This window comes from Lynx rufus, unplaced genomic scaffold (assembly GCF_022079265.1).
Source record: "Lynx rufus isolate CCGP_SWC_20201006 ecotype Redwood Valley unplaced genomic scaffold, mLynRuf1.p SCAF_11, whole genome shotgun sequence".
NCBI classification, from domain to species: domain Eukaryota; kingdom Metazoa; phylum Chordata; class Mammalia; order Carnivora; family Felidae; genus Lynx; species Lynx rufus.
In genome coordinates this window covers 1634565-1647749 of record NW_025814825.1, presented here as the reverse complement: position 1 = coordinate 1647749, position 13185 = coordinate 1634565, and the positions used below count along the sequence as shown (strand labels likewise).

Here is a 13185-nt window from a genome sequence, read left to right as displayed (position 1 = left end):
CCTCATTTTATTTCTGATTCCTATAAGTCATGGGGATGAAAGGCACAGCACAGGGAATATAGTTAATGGTATATAACAGCACTCACTATATGGTGACAGATGGTAGCTACACTTGAGAACACAGTATAACACAGAATTGTCAAATCACTATGTTGTACACCTGAAACTAATGTAACATTGTGTCAATGATATTTCAATCAGAAAAAAATTAATTAAAAAATAAAAATTACATAAAAGACATTCTTCATTCCCATTTCCTCATATCCATCCCTTTATCTTCCTGCCTCATACCTCCCCAAAGTTCTCAGGCCTTCTTCCCCTTACAGATACTATTTAAGTGGCTTCCTCCAGCCACCACAACACTAAGTTACCTGACCCCCATCTAGTCAATTGTGCCTGTACTAATTTAATTGTCAGTTACAACATCCAGACCTATAGATTCCCAATAAGTACTGCCACTCACAGTCAACAACTAATAGAATCTACTGTCTTAGCATGTCCCTGCAGAGGTATAAAAGTGCTTTGCATTCCACATTCACTAAAAGCCTACACACCAGTAATGATACGTGCCTCCCACTACCCATCCCAGAAGGTCAATGGGCTATAGAATGGGGAGTTCATAAGTAGTCTTCAAAGGACTCTCCCTGCCTTAGAGCAAAGGGCCATGAAGCCACAAGCTAAAAGCAGAGCCTGTGTGAGGAAGGAAGACAATGCACATCAGAACCAAGATGGCAGATGCTTGTGGCTGAGACATGAAATGTTCCTTGAGCCACAGAGACAACTGGCAGCTCCTGAATCAAGCTGCTTGGATTTTCTTTTTATCCTCTTATGCCAAGTAAAACTAAAAGAGTTTTGGATCCAGAATCAAAGTTCAGCATGCCCTGATAATTCTTTATTGATAGCAAACCTTATCCAGACACAGCCTATCATTCCCTGACAATTTTCATTTTCATAACAAAGGAATAACAGTATTTCTAATAGTAATGAACTATCCTATTGCATGAGAACTGAACAGCATCAACACCACCACAAGAAAAAAATGAAAGAAAAAAAAAAAACTCCACTAAGGGAAGAAAACATTTACTGTAAAATGTAAAAAATATAAACATGTTTCAATAAACAAATGAAATCTTTTCTCAACATAAGAATCCAGAAAGTAGTATCCCCAAATAAAAGTTATAATCATTCATTTCTAAACTAAGAAGAGTTGCCAACAGTATTATGGTTTTTTTTCCAAGCAACTAAAATTATGGAGTCCCATCCCAAAATGATAAAACCCTGCAGCCTTTCCTTAAGCACTGACATGGAAGGGTCTCTCTGAAAAATCACATAATCTCTCACCCAATGCTTTTCAATTTCAAATGATTTGAAACTGTTCAATTTAAACTGATTTTAACATCAAATCTATGAGGAATTGTCCCCATTTTGTAAGTAGGAGAATGGAATCTCAAATGACAAATGACTTGCCCAAGTCATTTGTTAATGGGCTGAGATTCAACAGATCTCATGGCTCCTGGTTTAGTGTTCTTTTTAATACTGATCTCTCTTAGTTGTTTCACTTGCTGACTGCTTCAAAAGGAAGCATGGCATGGCATCGAATCAGGGTAAAGAAAAAGGGATAAAGAGGAGAAGGTATGAAGAAATATACAATATAAGCACCTCTGGAACATTCAAATTTTAAAGACTGTCTATCATCTCAGACAAGTGCTCCCTAAGAACCTCCAAAGCATCTTTTTTGTGTATGTTGGCAGAGTGGGGAATAAGACAGCTCTATCTCTTATTGCTTTGATCTGTTTTAAATATCAATATTTAATTTACTGTGTTTTTCCACTAACAACAAAGACATGAGATTTTTATTTTTCCTGATGAGCACAAAGATTTTTAAAAGATGTGAATTGTCAGTGTAACTAAAAAGAAAAACAAAAACAAAAAGAAAGAAAGATGGTGAACTGAGTTTCCTCCCATGCTTCAACAATCAGACAGTTATAAGACTTGGACAAATTGCTTAAATTCTCTAGGCCTTTCCTCATTTGTATGCTAAACTAGGAAATCTCTATGGTCCCTTTCAGTCCTACAATTTCATTCATGATTCTAAGAAGTTACTCAGCTCCAACCATGCACACAAAGTAATGTGTTAGGCCCCAAAATACTTGAGTCTCTCATCAGAAACTAGTTGGACTATTAGTATACCAACTCAAGAAACAGGACAACAAGTAAGCAAATTAACTTCTCAATAAAATCCAAAGTGATGCAGATATATAAATACAACACGTAAACAAATGAAAACTGTCAATGTGCGATGGGCCAGTCCAGAGGATGCCACAAAATGGCGGGACTTTTAGCTATACAACTGGAAAGGTCAGAGATCAAGATGAGAAAATGACTTTCTAAGTGGGTGATATTTTGATCTATAGCCATTACAGTCAAGAATGATCATGGCTTGGGGGTGCCTGGGTGGCTTAGCCAGTTGAGCTGCCAGCTTCGGCTCAGGTCATGATCTCACAGTTCATGGGTTGGAGCCCTGCATCAGGCTCTGTGCTGACAGCTTGGAGCCTGGAGCCTGCTTTGGATTCTGTGTCTCCCTCTCTCTCTGCTCCTCCCCTGCTCATGCTCTGTCTCTCTCCTTCAAAAATAAATAAAAACATTAAAAAAAAATTTTTTTAAAGAATGATCATGGCTTGGGGATGCCAAGAGCTGATATCAACCAGTTAAAATTATGAAACTGGAATGGTTTGAGGAGCAATGGGAGACAAAATTAAATAAGTAGGAAAGAACCAAATATAATTAATATTCAGTGCCAAAGGTGGAAAGCTAGCTTTATCTGGGAGGCAATGGAGAAATGTTAAAGAAATTCAGAGCACAGATATAAAATGATAACAGTTGTGTTTTAGAAAAGAATCACATACTCTGAAATGATTTACACTCTCATCCTGTCATGAGGCCCACTGAGCAAAAATATTTTTTACTAAAAGTAAAAATATACTTAAAAAATATTTTTTAAAAAGTATAAACTATATCATGTCCAGTCCCAAAACACATCTTGGTTTTAAAAAAAAAGAAAACAAAAGAAACAAAAGGAATTTCCAAATGATTCACAGATTGCTGAATTCTGTAGACTAGATTTTCCCAAAAAAGTTTTTCATCAAATGATATTGTGAAGTGCTGCATATAAGAGATTTACCTAACAAATTCACAAAATGCAAATAACTAGCATATTAGAGGCTATAAGCAGTCTCACAGGAAAGAATCTTTTTAACTGTCTATGACAGCATTCCTCAAAACTTATCATGGAACTTTTAAAAATATGATACTTATTAACATAATGCAGAACTAGTGTTTCACAGTACACCCTCTTGGAAATAATACCAATAAATAACACTTAGTCCTAGGAGAATGATACTCAACAGAAAATGAAATCTATTAGTAACTGACACAAACACACACAAAACATACAATTACTTCCCTTTTATCAGCATTAGAGATCAACATGAATTTATAATTTCTGTTTGCACTTGTCATTCTCCACATCACTGGTTCCCAACTTTGGCTGTATATTAAAGTCGCTGGCAGCTTAAAAAAAAAAATTACTAATGCCCTAGCTTTACTTCTAGAACAATTAAGTCAGAATCTCTAAGTTTGAACATCAAGAGTTTTTAAAAGGTCCTCAGGCAAACACACACCAAGGACAGTTAAGAACACTGCTATAGATTCAGTTTACCAACACTAAAATGGCTCAGAGTTTGGGAAATGAGAATAGGAACAAGAATTCCAGTTAATTCAACTAGAAAATCTATTCCTGAAAAACTGAGTATTGGCTATATTTATTCTGCATGATACTGGATCTCAAATATTCTTGGCTTTCTCTTCTATTTGTTCATCATTATGTTGGTGGTTTCATGCTAATACTACAGAATGATAAATTGATAGTCAAAGATTTCTTTAAGGGTGTCTTTAATTTTATACAAATAGAATCAAATTTTCTATTGTTTGCCAAACTTGAACTGTTGGTCTCAGAAGTTTTAGTTTGATTTCCATAAAACACAGCCAGAATTAAACTGCAAAACCAAAACTTTTAACTGTCTTCCTGAAAAATACATTTTTAAAAAAATACGTATCAAAGAAGGTTCAGGACTTACTTAAATGATGCTATTTGTTTTATAGCCATCATTCCAAACTTAGAAATTTTATCACCCAAAATGCAATGAAGGCATTACAGTAGTCAAAACTTCATAGTTTCAAAGCATAGTTAAAAACTCATCTTCCTGGGAATGCATTTATCATCCAGGAAAGTAGTGGGAAGAAGAAAGTAATAACACGTCACTAAACCCAGCACTTACAAAGAAGTCAAAAGTTGCAAAACAATTTATATTGCAAAATGTGTAGTTATCTTTTTAAATTTCATCATCTTTCAGTAGACAATGAATACAGATAACAGGATCTCCTAAATTTAATCTGAATTTCAAATCCTTCTACTCACCCTCTCAACCTTTCACTTGGATCTGTGCATAACTAACTTAGATGAAATGATATGATGATATATATATCACTTTCAACTCATTTGATTTCTGGACCATATGTCAGAGAAATGGTCTCCCCATCCTTTGTTTTGCCTTTGCAAAGGCACTTAGTTGGTTCTTTCTGTCAGGAATGACTTTCCATTTTGCCTCCATTAAGACACTGAAGTCATGAAATCACAGGTCTGGAAGACATTTTAACCTAATCTAATCCCTGCTCTCTGTCAGAAATTTTTCCACAAAGTCCTAATCTAATCTTACCCAATATACTCAACATACTCATTTCACCTATCCCTCATATCCTACTCAAACACTTTCTCCTCTAGATTGTGACCTTCTTAAGGACAGAAGCTATATGGCCACCTTTTCCCTCTACAGTCCTGCACATGGACGGTGCCTAGCTCCCAGGGAAGGCAGTAAGTATCTCATGAGTGGCATCCTATTGTAAGGCCAATACACAATCATTCACTCTAGCCCCTTCTTATAAGCATTTCCCCCCTTTGCTTGAAAACCCTTTGAAGGTGGTAATTATTTCTTCTTTAGCAGTCCCATGGACCCTAGAAGACAACAGGAAAGTTTTTAGATTCACAGATTATGAGGTAGCTCATCATATTTTTCACGTATGAGAGGGATACTAAAGTGGAGTGGTACTCAAATGAGAAGAAACACATATCCATGTTCCCAATAAGTACTGAAATACACTATTTCCTCAATTTTGTTAATATCTCCCTCTCAAGGTACTGACTGAAGACAAGAAAACAGGCTCTCCAAACCTGCAAACCTAGGGAATATACATAGCTTCTCAAACAGCACCCCCTGTTGACTTACAACCATTGTCTTCAAAGATCTCATAGAAAAATTAACAAGAAGTTCTATTTAAGAAAACAACTTCAAACTAAGTTAAACATTTTCTCATTCACAGGGGATTAAGGTTTCCTGGTAACTCTCAAAGTAAACAGGCACATGGGAATTGAAACTGGGTTTGTTTTTCTTTTTTCCTCTTAAAAAAACTAATTGATGGTGAAGTCAAGAAAAAACTGAGAAAGCAACACTAAAGGTTCTATAGATTTGCCAATAGTTGGTTTCATCTCTAAATTCCTTCACTCCCCACCTATCATCACTTTAACCATTAAGAAGTAGAAAATTTGAATGACTGACCGATATTCTAGGGTGACCAAAGTACTAAAAGTAGTGAATGCTAAGAAAGAAAACACATATTTATTTACACACTTCTCCTAGCATTCTGATTACATCAAACAAAAGAAAAAAGAAAGGCTATGTAACCTATTTTTTTTTTACCACTTAAAGTGTAAAGACAGCTCTTTCAAGAAGGAATTTATACCCAAAGAAATAAAAAACTACAAAAGAACTAGTTTGGGATAAGCCACAACTGCTAAACATACAAAGTAAGAGAATAACATTCAGAGGATTTAATAATTTAATTCAAGGATCATGTTACATAAAGAGATGTAAAGTAACAAAAAGTTCTTCTCAACCACAATTAAGAACAGAAAACGTTATGCTGTACTAATCCCTTTGCGTGTTGGCTGACTACAATTTCCCACAAATGGTATAATGTTGACTGAAACAATATTAACGTTAATGGCCAAGAAGAAGGAAATCCCACAACAAAATCTTTTTGGAACACAGGGACAGCACAAGCTTTTTCCACCTAAGATATTAATAGTGGTGACCTTTCCTTGAATAATGCTGGCAACTGACTAGCAAAAAGAAACACCCTAAAGAAGAGTACTATTCATATATAGTACATATATAAAGAGTGTTCATCATACACTGGTGTAGTGGTTGTTTTTTTTTTTTTCATGCTTTAAACACACTATGGTATTGCTGCTATATACATAGTTTAGTGACAGGTTTTAAGAAAATTTCCTTATGCCTCATCTAAAGAGCACTGCTCCTTTAAAGATAAATTTTTTAACATTTATTTATTTTTGAGAGAGAGCGACAGAGCACAAGTGGGGGAGAGGCAGCGAGAGAGGGAGACACAGAATCCAAAGCAGGCTCCAAGCTCTGAGCTGTCAGCACAGAGCCCGACACAGGGCTCGAACTCAGGAACCTGAGCTGAAGACGGATGCTTAACCAACTGAGTCATCCAGGCACCCCAAACACAAAATATAATTGGAGCCATTCATTGAGGAGTTAAACTACTCTACACACACACACACACACACACCAAATTTTGTTAAGTGTGAATGCCTAAACCTTTTGAAGAGAGGGCAATTGTACAATTATTCAAGTAACTGAATGGCTTTTATGCATTTTAATCCAAATCTTGATTACAAGGCCTCACTATTTCTCAACTACATCAGAAGGGGTGAAGCTACAAGTACACCTACAGATCAAAATCTAAGAAGCAGCACAAACTGCCTGCTCTCTGTAGGGGCTCTCTCACTTCTGGCCTATCTGCTTCTCTCTCTGGCTTTTGTTCCATGTTCCCTTCTGTGGATGGGCTTCTTCTGCTTACTCACAGCTGCTTCTCCCTTATCATTCCAGCTTTTAAATGTCTAACTCAGTCCCCCTGGATTCTCCCTCATCCCGTGCTAACATCATGACCTTTCCCATTCTGTTCCCACTACCACTCTGGGTCTTAGTTTCCCAATTTGTTAGAGATTAATCTCATTAGGTGAGTTTTCAGAGCCCATCACACTGGTCAAGGCCATCACTGGATCCCACATCTAGACCCATCAGTGGTGGCTAGATGAGCTGGGAAGCAGAGTAAGGTAGAACAAAACATGGCTTGCTCCTCTTCTTTTTCACGGTAGGCTATGTAGGAAGGCAGGCATGTAATGAAGTACGATTCAGACATACAAACAAGGTTAAGGGTTGAATTCCCCAAAAAATAAATTCCAAAAATAATCTACCTTTTCTAAAAGAAAGCACAAAATATTAAACACATCAAGAAAAAAGTTGTTCTTAAAAAAAAAGAGTCCCAAAATTCAAGAAAGGGCTGATTCAGGAGATTACAACAAACCATTATTTCAAGTTTTATAATAGCAAAATATCAGAGATACAAACTTCACAACAACCAACTTAATGTGATTTTGAAATCTGATTAAACAAGGTATAAAAGACTACAAAATCCATGCCATTTATTTTACTGCATTAATTTGCCTCCAGCCTTTTGGTTGTCTCCTCTCATGCACTACAACAACCCTAACTCAGAACCCTACCTAGCAAAACTTGTAGCTTGACAGAACTTCTCTCAACTATAGAAGCATATAGCCCACCCAAGAGGGTATGAGAACTGCTGATTTAAAGAAAATCATTGATGTTTTACTAACAGGAGTCAAAAAAAAAAACAGTCAAACAAAGTTGGAAAAGCACTCTTCAAGTGAGCTGCCACCAACTAGCTGCCTGACCTTGAAAAAAAAATCAATCCAAGACTAATCAGAGCACTGTCTAGAAGAAAAAAAATGCCATCACCACATCCAACTTTAAAATGTGCTAATTCTTCTGTGAACCCATTTTAGGTCAACAAAGTTTAAGCTCTTTATTAACTATCACGGCATTCACTTAAGTCACACTAAATGGCACTACAATGACCCCATCAATTTTATGGACTGTAATCCTCCATTGAGTCCTTTACTCTAGAACAACCTTGAGTCCATAGTGAAGAAAGAAAATCATACAGGAGTTCTGACTAGTGAGTCACAGAAGCCAGGTGAAACCTTTCAGAGAGATGCTTTCTATAGTTCCATATGCTGGCCACCATAATGGCCACATCATCTCCAAGCCAAATGTTAGGTCAAGAGAGTAGAGTGAGAGACAGAGCAGTAAGCAATACCTAAGTGGGCCTTGACCTGCCAGTCTGAAATCAAGTATCTTCATTTTATGTTAGCATAAATATTAGCTAGCAGTGAATTGGGGCCAGGCTTTCTTCTTCAATTGGGTGAAGAATAGCAATAAATGCCAATTCTTCATGTCTGTACCAATGCACAGCACCTGAAGATTATATAATCTTTAGCTACTTGATGATCCTATCAATATCACAGATATTATGGCCTCACTATAAAGGTACAGGGTATATCCAAAATGTTGTACCCAGATATCACTGTCAGATTTAAGATGGAACACTGATCCTGCTCCTGAAAGTGAAGAGAATGGTGAGAGGTCTGAAAATTAAGTCATATGATAAATCAGAAACTAAGTATCTTTAGTTGGAAGAAAAGAAGGCATAGAGATGTTGTAAAAAACCATCTTCAAAAAATTTTACACCTCCAAATAGCAAAACAAAAACAAATGGGCAGAGCCTTTCTAAAAAGTTAGCATTCACTAAAAATGATGTGCCATATATATATATATATATATATATATATAGTACAACTGTTGTGATACAGAAGGAACTTCAGTACTTGATGGGAAGCAGAACCAGATGACTTCTCAGACTTCTTTCACCAAAATACTGTATATGCTATAAACTGACAACAATTCATGCATCCATGAGCAACCTCAAACTTTTAGCAATCATGATTTGTTTTGCTCCATGAGTTGGTAGTGGCTGATCTTGGTTTTAAAAGTATTAGCTGTCCACTGCAGGAAAGTAGAGAGAAAGAATAAAAATGAACCATAATCTCACAGCCAAGATAATCACTGTTAACATTTGGCATAATTCCTGCCCCAATCATTTTTCAAGGCATAAATATATGTAAGAAAATTTGAGTCAAGCTATACCTTTTGTCCTGATTTTTGCATTTATATGATCATTTTCTCAAGTTGTTAAATATTTACCAAAAAAAGCAAGATTTTTTAATGCCTATCTAGAAATATAAAGTTTGTATATAGCATATTAGCATATTTCAAGCATACATTAGGCACTTGGGTTATTTTTAGTTATTACAAATATTATCACAATGAATATCCTTTTAGATTGATCTTCAGACACATCTCCAATGATGCTGTATGTATATACAAGACTGAATTTGTCTTATGCTATCTTAGATATAAAAACAATTTGAATCATATGACAACCAAAGGACATAATTAAATATACACACAGATACAGACTACCACAGCAAAAGCAAGTCTCCTGTGACGAGAACTAATCAAACTTAATCCTTCCTCAAAAACAGGTAATGCCACTATCTTGAAAAACTGCTTCTGACCCACACAAATATGCTTATATCCATTTTTTAGTGTAATTCTGGCTTATCTGTATAGTGTGAATATTGTCCTGAAATCTTAGTATCAACCATAAATAAAGAAGTTTGTATCTCAATATTTTAAGAGAAATGCTGACAATTATAGGAATTAAGGACTTTAATCCGTTCAAGGAGAACATTTTACAAAATAATACAAAAGCCTTTTTTTTAAACTAAGACCAATAAATCATTTAACTAGACCTTTCAATTGTAATTCTACTCCAGGTATGCTGAGTGTCACTATTTAATCCAGAGTCCTGCCTGGTGACCCTTCTTAAACAAACCTATGTTCATGAATTCAACTGGATTTTCCATATGACCCAATGCTTTGAGTTTGGTTTCAAGAAGAAAGAAGAATATTTTTACTGGAAAAACCTAAACTCTCACCAGCTACTGAGTTAAGATTATTATTCACTTAAAAAAAAACTGTGGTAGTAATTAGGGCATATTGACTACCATCAACATACATTTTACAGGAATCTTAATGACATTCCCCATTCCATGGTTGCAGAAAGAGGAATAAAAAACAAAATACGGTTTTCATAAAGCAGTTGTATGAAATGGCAGCCAGAAATGAAAGCCAAAATACAATATGATGATGGAAATCTACAGGTAATTATACAGCATGCTACAAATATGGGCCCAACAGCTAAGCTTCTCATGCCAGATAAAACACCAAGGCAGACTTGAGAAGACCAGAAAAATGGATGATGAATAAGTCACTGAGATGGTCCTTTTCTTAATCTTTTCTCACTCACCTTTATCTGCTAGACAGAAGAGAGAGAAAATTATGAGGCATAAAAATAGGATTGATTCTTATCTTCGACAACTTTCAAAAAGATAACCAACCTGCTTTTAGGGGTTGTTCTGTTTTTCTAAGCCTTATAGATGGTCAGTTATCCTTAGTTAGCCAGTAATAGGAGAGAACCATGATGACAAATTCTCTCACTGAAACTCACTCTCAGGGCCACTCATAATCTCTGAACATTAGCTTCAAGGCTTAACTGTCCATTAGTAATGACATCCATTAATGATCACCTTTGCATAAGATTAGAACCAACACTGTAACAGCCCTCTCCACATATCTTCAGAACCATGACACCAAATACTCACTGAATACACATCTTTTCATAACATTTGAATTGTGAGCCATATTAAAACATTATCTATAAGATTAGAATTTTAAAATATCCCAATTTTACTTAAATCAAATTTCAACGGCACCTGGGTGGCTCAGTCAGTTAAGTGTCTGACTCTTGATTTCGGCTCAGGTCATGATCTCAAGGTTTATGGGATGGAGCCCCGTGTCTAGCTCAGCACTAACAGTACAGAGCCTGCTTGGGATTCTCTCTCCCTCTCTCTCTCTCTCTCTCTCTCTCTGCCCCTCCCAGCTCCTACATGCACACACTCTCTCTCTCAAAATAAACAAACATTTTAATTAATTAAATTTGATTTAAATTGTTTAAGTATAAAGTCTCAGTGTTAGAGAAAGTATATCATGTGTGACAGTTAATTGAATTCATTTTTAAATAATTAAACCCAAACTTATTTCTATTACCAGAGGAATATGATCTATTCAACATACACAAATAATGACCAGTCGAAAAAGTAGAAGCAATTCTTTAATTTCTGCCTTAGCCCCCGCCCCAGTAAAAAGATTAAAGAATTCCTCATAAGATCACCTGAAACACTCATTTGGTAGAGGGAAACAAATACTCCTTCCACAATTTTCCCCCAAAGACAACACTTCCTACTTTCCAGTCTCAAATGACAAAAGTAATCTGTTTGAATTAAAAGGATGAGTTTGAGGGTACTAAAAATACACCACATAAGCCACCAAATAGTATCTTATTTATGTTAGTCTTACTGTTTAGCTCTCATGAAAAGCCATAGTTTATGGGTCATTCTTCCAAACTGACACATTTTAAGACTATAAAAATATCCCTACATTAAAAATGTGTGATGTATACTTTGGGGAGAAATAATGTATATAACCTGATGCAATGGAAAAGTTGGCTTTCAATTATGATGCTGACTGGATTTAGTCTTCTTCGGCCATTGGGACTCAGGATTCCTAAATAAAGCATGGTGCTTTGATGAGTCACATTTGCAGCACAATCACTACACTCATCCCCACCTAATACACTGTAACACATTTTCCCCTCCCAGATCTGGCCATAGTTATTTCACAAGAAAAAAAAAGCACTGATTAAAAGGAAACAGGACAGACAGTGAGTAAGCCATGAACAACTGCCCAAAGAGCTGTAAAAATCCTGGCAGAATCATTTCCATGTGTTTCAATTAAAGTTGCCATGAGAGGTGGAAAACGAACTAGAGAGAATATTGATAAAGTTGTATCCATTCCCTCCCTTTTGTAAGTATAGTTAGAGCCAAAGAATAAAAAGTACAATTATTGGAGATCTTGCAAAGTATTCATACAGGAAAACATTTGGAATGTATCCAATGAAAACATTCTGACTTATAATTCCATCAGCCAATCAGAGAATATTTTTGAAAAGCACTTTATATGCATTTTTAATATACACAGAAAAAATGCTAAGGGTTTATAAACAGTAGTTCTCTTTCAAGGATGGGATGACAGATTACATTTTTTTAATCCTTCTTGTGTGTTAATTATAGATTTGTTCTAGACAATTTAGAAATGACTTGTAATAAGGAAAAAAAACAAATTTAGTACAAATGACTAGGCAGTTAAATATACAGAGGAAAATGTGATAAATAAGATTTACAGTTTTAGCAATTTTTTTCTAATTATAGTAAATTTTTCTACAGAATGATTTCCTCCATTAAGAAGTGTTTATAGGTTGAATTGTGCCCCACAAAATTTCTTATGTTGAAATCCTAATTCCCAGCACCTCAGAATGTGACCTTATTTGGAAATAGGGTGACTGCAGATATAATTAGTAAGATGAGATCACTGGGGTGAACCCTAATCCAATATGACCACTGTCCTTATAAAAAGAGAAAATTTGGATACAGAGACACACACAGGGAGGATGCCTGTGAAGACAAAGGCAGAGACAGAGATAACACATCTACAAGCCAAGGAACACCAAAGATGCCAAGCAACCAACCAAAAGCTCAGGGAGTGGAATGGAAGAGATTCTCCCTCACAGTTTTTGGAAGGAACCAACTTTGTTGACACCTTGATCTTGGACTACTACCTCCTGAGCTGTGAGACAGCCAATTTCTGCTGTTCAAGCCACCCAGGTTGCAGTACACTGTTACAGCAGCCCTAACAAACTAACACAAAAGGTTTCAAAGCACACCACAGGAAGACATTACACTTTGACCACACACAAATAGTTTTGTCATAACTATTGGTCTTCTGGTAGATAGTGCTTGCAAAATCAATCCTCCTTCCATATGCTCCTCCTCCCCCCTGTCCATTGCTACATTTACGGAAGGCTACATAACTAAGTTTTCTCCTTTGGAATATGAGAAGTAACATACACCACATTCAGGCTTTAAGACTGGGGCACACCCCCTTC

At 36.0% G+C, this 13185-nt stretch overlaps 1 protein-coding gene across 1 annotated transcript in view; it reads right to left on the bottom strand.

Annotated features, from left to right (window-relative positions):
• BICC1 (BicC family RNA binding protein 1) overlaps window positions 1–13185 on the bottom strand; it is a 286170-nt gene that overhangs the window by 167863 nt on the left and 105122 nt on the right. The gene's annotated exons all lie outside the window — the stretch shown is intronic.